The following is a 7,161-nucleotide window of genomic DNA, read 5'->3' on the forward strand; positions in this document are numbered from 1 at the left end:
CCCAACCACCAGACTCACCTGTCTGTAACCTGAGCCGCTGCGCGCCCAGCCCACAGGCCTAGGAAATCAACACAGCGGTTTTCCCCGTCCTTTTCCGTCCTAGAATGGCGCTTGGGGACACAGCAGCCTAGTAACGGATTTCTTGGCGTGGCCGGCGTGCTCCCTGCGCTTGGAGATGGGGCGCAGCTTTCCTGGGACTGCAGAGAGAACAGACGCGAGACGCCTCTGAGTCTGCCCTCAAGGGGTCGCTCTCTTTGGGCTCGACCTTGTCCGGACTCCACAGATTTTTTCAGCCAAGTAAGAATGAAAATAACTTTGATCTGGGTAACCAGTGGTGGGGTAGGGGTGAGAGATTGGGGTGAGGGTTGAGGGCGCTTGGAGGGATGGAGAAGGAAGACATTTGTACAGCAGCATAGAGATACAAGGCTTCCTTCTAGTCTGTGAGGCTGATGGCACGGCTTCTGGGAAACTCTGCGAATGTATTTTTATCCGCCAAGAAACGAGATTTGCTAGAAAGAGCGTGGCTGAATGAAAGTAAAAATAAATCAAAACTATAAAATCAGAATTATCCCTCATCTCATAAAAATCTTTAAAACTTTGTTCAAAATGCTTTATTTTACAAAAGGTAGTCAACCTCCATTAACAGAGCTCTCTCTTTTTGACTGGATTTTAAAGCGATGAATGCCTGGATCACTTTATCCATTATTTGAGATTGTAGAATAATGGGATATAAAACTAGAAACCTCAAATAATGCAACGTTTAGGGGACTGGGGATTAAAAATAACACAGATAACAACACTTTTATTCAACGATTGTTGGATACACACCTACTATGTTTGCTGGGTTTTCTTTGGAAGAAAGAAGTTCTAATGTGTTATCTTTCTCTCTTTTTTGATCAGACTCGAGTGGGGTTTACCAATACTATTAACAATTTCAAAGAACCAGTTTTGCCTTTGTTGACTCTTCTCTATCGTAAAATCAGTTTTCTAAATATTATGAGTGGAGTTCACAGAGCACCCCCTAAAAGTAGAATAAGAAATGAACCCAATCCAGGTCAAAGCTTGGACCTGGAAGAAACAAAAGACATGATATGGTTCACACCCCACCCACTGTGGGGGGAAGGGAGCAGCCTGCATAATATCCTTAGGGTGTACCCGTCCACTTTGAATACTCCAGTGCTAGGGAGCTCACCTTTTAAAAAAGCAGCCTATTCCCTGCTAAGACAAGAATAATGTTAGAAAGCTTTTCCTTCTGCTTTATAGAAACCTATTTCCATGCTTTTCCATCTCCCCTCTCCATTCTGCCCTTAGGCACTGCTGAGACTGTGCCTGGGCCCCCCTCTCCCTGATAGTTCTTCAAATACATGAAAGCAGCCATCAGTGTTCTCACTTAAGACTTGTCTTCTGCAGTAATGTATAGTCAGGTTGAAAATAGGCAGGTACAAACCTGCTCAGTGGCATCCTTAGAGTATACAGTTATAAGGAGAAGTTAGGATATTGGGAAAATATTCTTAAACATTTTTTAAAAACTTTTTATTGAAGTATAACATAGTGTTAGAAAAAAACACACAGGACATAGTTCCATAGTGTAGCGGTCAGCACGTTCTGCTTTACACGCAGAAGGTTCTGGGTTCGCGCCCCAGTCCAACTGCGGTCCATGGTCTATGGCCATGCTGCCCTGAACAAGCTGGATATCTGATCTCGGAAGCTAAGCAGGGTCCAGCCTGGTTAGTACTTGGATGGGAGACCACCTAGGAAGACCAGGTGCTATAGGCATAAATAATAATAATAATAAATAATAATAAAGGAGGGTCTAGGAAAAAGAGCTGGGAGACAGGACCCCTAGACTCTGCCCCCACCCCAAAAAAGAAAAAAATGCACAAATAGTAAGTATGCAGCTAAAGTTTCACAAACCGAATTCACCTGTGGAGATAGCACCCCAGAACAAGACAAAGCTGTCTGCTCGCACCACTCCATTCAACATTAGACTGGCTTCCTTGCAGGTATAATAAGACAAAAAAGAAGACATAAAGATAATAAGGATTATAAAGAAAAATAAAACTCTCAATATTTGCAGTCAGCACGATTGTCTATGTGAAAAAATCGAAAGAATCTACAGGTAAATTATTAGAATTAATAAGAGTTTAATAAGTATGTTGTATAGAAAATCTGCATGTGTAAGTGGGGAGGTATGTCAATTGCATTTTTACATGTCAGTAACAGTAATATTGAAGGTCTAGTGAAAAAAAAATGACCTTTGACTGCAGCCAGAATACAAGTGCTTTGAAATAAATTTTAAAAATATTGTGCAAACTCTGTGGATTAAATGAGAAAACTTCATTGGAGAACATTTAAAAAGACACTAATCAAAGAAAAATTTACCATATTAATGGAATAGAAGACTCTGAATAAACAAGAAGTCAAAAATCCCCAAATTCATTTGTAGATTTAATACATCTTTTAAAAATGCTTGAAAAGAGGTATTTTCATGGGACTTGACAAACTTGTTGTAAAGTTTATATGAAAGGATGACCAAATATTCTTGAAGAAGAACAGGTGTGAGTCTCACTCTATCAGATATCAATAGTAATTAAAATAATGTGCCTTTGGTGCACAGCTATATTGCCAGTACAGAACAAAGAGCCCAGAAACAGACTCCCACATGTGTGATTATTTGATTTATGAGAGAGGGCACTGCAGAGCAGTAGGGGAAAGATGTACTACTCCATAAGTGGAATTTGAACACTTGGTTATCCATTTGGGGAAAAATATAGGAAACTGAATAATGTACACACATATAATTTTCTGGCGGATTAAAATTAAAATGTGTGTGTAGATAGATGGACAGATAGACAATGTAGAAGAATATTTTTATGACCGTAGGATAGAGAATAATTTCTTAAGTCACAAAAAATAAGTCATAAAAATATTTGATAAGTCTGACTACAAAAAAATTAAGAATGACTATTTGTCAAAAGACACAATGAAGAGAATGATAAGCTAAAGAACAGACTGGGAGAACTTTTTGAAACACATTCATCTTACAAATAATCAGAATTCAGAATTTGTGAAGAACTCTTATGAATGGAAAAGAAAAAGACAAACTCAACAGAAAAATGGCAAAAGACATGAACAGGCATTTCCCAGGAGAGAAGAAAACATGAACAGTCCATCAACATATAAAAAGATGCTCAATCTCATTAGTAAACAGGAAAATGCAAAATAAAACAACAATGAAATAGTATTTCATGTTTACCTGAATGGCAGAATTTGACAAGTGTTGATGAGGATTTGGAGCAATGAGATTGTTCGCACATTGCTAATGGGCATGTAGACTGACTTAAACATTTTGGAAAAGAATTTGACTTTATATAGTAAAATTGGATGTACACATATGAAATGAGCCAGAAATTCCACTCCAAATTTTGTAATCTAGAAAAAGTCTTGCACTTTTGCATCAAGAGTCATGGATAAGAATATTCATAGTAGCATTATTCATCATACTAAAAAAAAAAATAATAATAAAACCTGAACACAATCCAAATACCCATCAATAACTGATTCGATTAATATATGGTAATAAATCCATACTGTGAAGATGAATGGCCACAGACACACACATTAGAAAAGGTTATTTCAAAAACATATTGTCAAATGAAAAAAACCAAGCTATAGAAGAAGTGTTCTTTAAGATTCAAGTTATTTTAGAAAACAGATAAAAGTAAACAATATCTTGTTTAGGCATAGAAACCCATATATTAAAACCATTGGACAACAAGCAGCAACTTGGAAAAATGTCTAGAGAGCTATGCTGAGTAAAAAAAGCAATCCCAAAGGTTAAATATTGTATGATTCCATTTAAATGACATTCTTGAAATGAGAAAATCATAAAAATAGAGAAAAGATTACTGGCTGTCAGGAATTAAGAATTATAAAAGGGAAAAATGAGGAATCCTTGTGATGATGGTAATTGATATACGAACCTACACATGTGATACAATTCTATAGAACTAAATACACACACATACACACATACACACACTTCAAATGAGTACAAGTAAAACTGGGTAAATCTGAATAAGGCTTGTGGATTGTCTCAATGTCAATATCCTGCTGGTGATACTGTACTCTCAGTTCTGTAAAATTTACCATTGAATGAAGAGAACACAATTGCATATGAATGTGCACGATCTCAAAATAAAAGTTTACTTTAAAAAAATTGAAAGTTGCTGAGAGTTAATACTAAAAAGTAAAAAGTCTCATCACAAGAAAAAAATCATAACTATATGCTATATGTGGTGATAGATGTTAATTAAACTTATGGTAATCATTTCATAACATACACACATATAAACTCATTCTGTTATATACTTAAAACTAATACAATGTTATGTGTCAACTGTATCTCAATTTTAAAAAACATAAGGCAAAACAAGAAAAGTATTGATACGAAAGTTAGGATAGTAATGGTCACTTGGGGAGAAGAACAGGTATAAAATCAAGGAGGGACAAATGGGGGTTCAAAGTAAGTAGTCCTCCCCTTATACAAGGTTTCACCTTCCACGGTTTCAGTTACCTGTGGTCAACCACAGTCTGAAAATATTAATGGAACATTCCAGAAATAAACAACTCATAAGTTTTAAGCTGCACACCATTCTAAGTAGAGTGATGAAATCTCATGCTTCCTTGCTCCATCCTGCCCAGGACCTGAATTATCCCTTTGTCCAGTATTTCCACACGGTACAGGCTCTCTCTGCCCAGTAATCACTTGGTAGCCTTCTGGGTTATCAAATTGACTGTCTGGGTATCACAGTTCTTGTGTTCAGGTAATCCTTATTTTATGTAATAATGGTCCCAAAGCACAGGAATAGTGATGCCAGGGATTCAGATATGTCAAAGAGAAGCTGTAAAGTGCTTCCTTTAAGTGAAAAGGTATGCGAACTTCTTGGAAAAAAACATAGTATACACAGGTTTCAGTACTATCCTTGGTTTCAGACATCAATTGGGGATGGAGCGGGGAGGTTGGAAAGTAACCCTGTAGGATTATTGTGCTAGTAATGCTGAATTTCTTAACCCGGAGGCTAAGAATAATTATTTTACCATACATACATATTATATTTACTCTTGTCTATGTTATATATTTCACAATAATCTTTAAATGAGAAAACCAACTTATTTGGTGTAGTGGATATGGGCCACGCTTGAGGAAACTCAATACCTTTTCCACACCTTTATTTTTGGGCAATTTCTTCTTATGAGTCTCACCTCCTCACAAGGGATCCTCAAAATTGCTTTCCCAGACTTCCTTGCCGCTGGATGCAGGCATATGACCCAGGTTCTGCTACTGGGATATACTCACAGACTTCCCTTAGGAAGGCTGCGGTAGTCAGGGTCCTGAGCTCAGCAAAAGTGGTAGGATCTGCCCTCCCCCGCGGGAGGAGATGGCAGCGACAGAGCCTCTACTGGAGAAGACTGGAACTGCAATTTGAGCATCATTTCAGGCTGACCCCTTGAGAGGCTGATTGATTCTTAGGTTTCCCAGAGATTCCTTGAGCTACCTAACATCCTTTAATAAATTCCTTTTCTGATTAAACTAGCTGGAGTAGGTTCTGTTGCCACATCTTGGGTCATTTATTCTGCAATTGGCATCGTCCCCAGGACCTCATTAGGATCTTCAGTTCTCTCCTAATCAAGCACAAGATTTGGTGTTTCACCATACTCACACTACTATAATTCAAAATAAAAGCAATACTAAACCACAAAATATGTATCTTTATTTTAAATCTCTTCTTTCTAGACTAATTTACAAAGTTCTGGTTAAACTCATTGAAGCAAAATCTGTTTCTTCCTCAGCCCCTCTCTGTTATGCTCCTGCTTTGCAGATGCCCTAAATTTATACCTAATTTGCCTCTAGTCCTCCACTATCCAAAACAAGAACCACCAGTTGATCCTATGTGGCTACTGAGCACCTGAAAGGTGGCCGGTCTGAGATGTGCTACATGTGTAAATAAAATACACACCGGATTGTGAAGACTTACTACTAAAAGATTGCAAAATATTTCTTTAAGATTTTTGTGTGTCGATTTACATGTTGAGATGATAATATATTGAGTTAAATGAAATATATTATTAAAATAGATTTCAAGATTTATAAAAATTTTTTATGTGGCTACTAGAAATTTTAACATTTTATCTGTGGTTTACATTGTCATTCTACTGGACAGTGCTGGTCTAGACAAGTAATGACTGGCATGAAGAGCCTGTGTTGTTCTGGAAGCCTGTTCTTAGGCATCTCCATGTTTTCCTTCTCAGCATTGTGATTTGGGGTTAACATTGAGAGTCCAATGACTTGGCTTTGAAACTTAACTCTGCCACTGACAAGCTCTAGGGACATGGCCAAATCTTTAAAATTCTCTGAACCTCAGTGTCTTTATTCCTACATGAGACAATAAGGTATTTCTTACCTACCTCTCAGGGTTACTATGAGAATCAAATGGAATCATATTTGTGAATGTGCTTGTAGAAAGCATTTTTCTATTCAACTAAAATGATCAATGTTAATCGAATACCTTCTATGAGATAGACGAATTGTTTCACTAAGTAACCTGAGGGTTACTTAGTCTGTTAACACACTCAGAATTTTCCAAGAACGAGATCTTAGTGTCTCCATACTAATGAGTTCTCCTTGCTCCTGTGTGCACCTGTGTCTGGGGAAGTGAAGAGTCTACCTGTGGAAGACACCTGGTGTTGAATTATAGGCTGCCCTCCAGCCTCCATTTCCTCCATCTTTCAGTAACTGAAAGCGCAGTTCTGGACAGGCCGACTCCACCCCTCTTGGGGTAGGTGGGCATTTAACCCTGCTAATTAGAACTTTCAACTTGGCCACAGTAATTGCTTCAAGGGCAGACATGAAATCCAAACTAAACTAGCACTGGAGAGGAGCTTTTGCTGAGACTTTGCCCTGAGGCTAAAAAAGGATGTTATACAAGCCTAGGGTAGGCAGCCACCTTTGCCACCAGCAGCTGCCTGAGAATAATGCCAACGCAGAGGAAAGCAAAGCCAGGAGTTGGAGAGAGCAAGACTGAGTTCTCACGATAGTACTGGATCTAGCCCTGCCTGAAGCAATTTTATGCCTGGAATGGTTAAATAAAAATATTCATT

The sequence above is a fragment of the Pteropus vampyrus genome, unplaced genomic scaffold, assembly GCF_000151845.1.
Source record: "Pteropus vampyrus isolate Shadow unplaced genomic scaffold, Pvam_2.0 Scaffold7, whole genome shotgun sequence".
Taxonomy (NCBI): domain Eukaryota; kingdom Metazoa; phylum Chordata; class Mammalia; order Chiroptera; family Pteropodidae; genus Pteropus; species Pteropus vampyrus.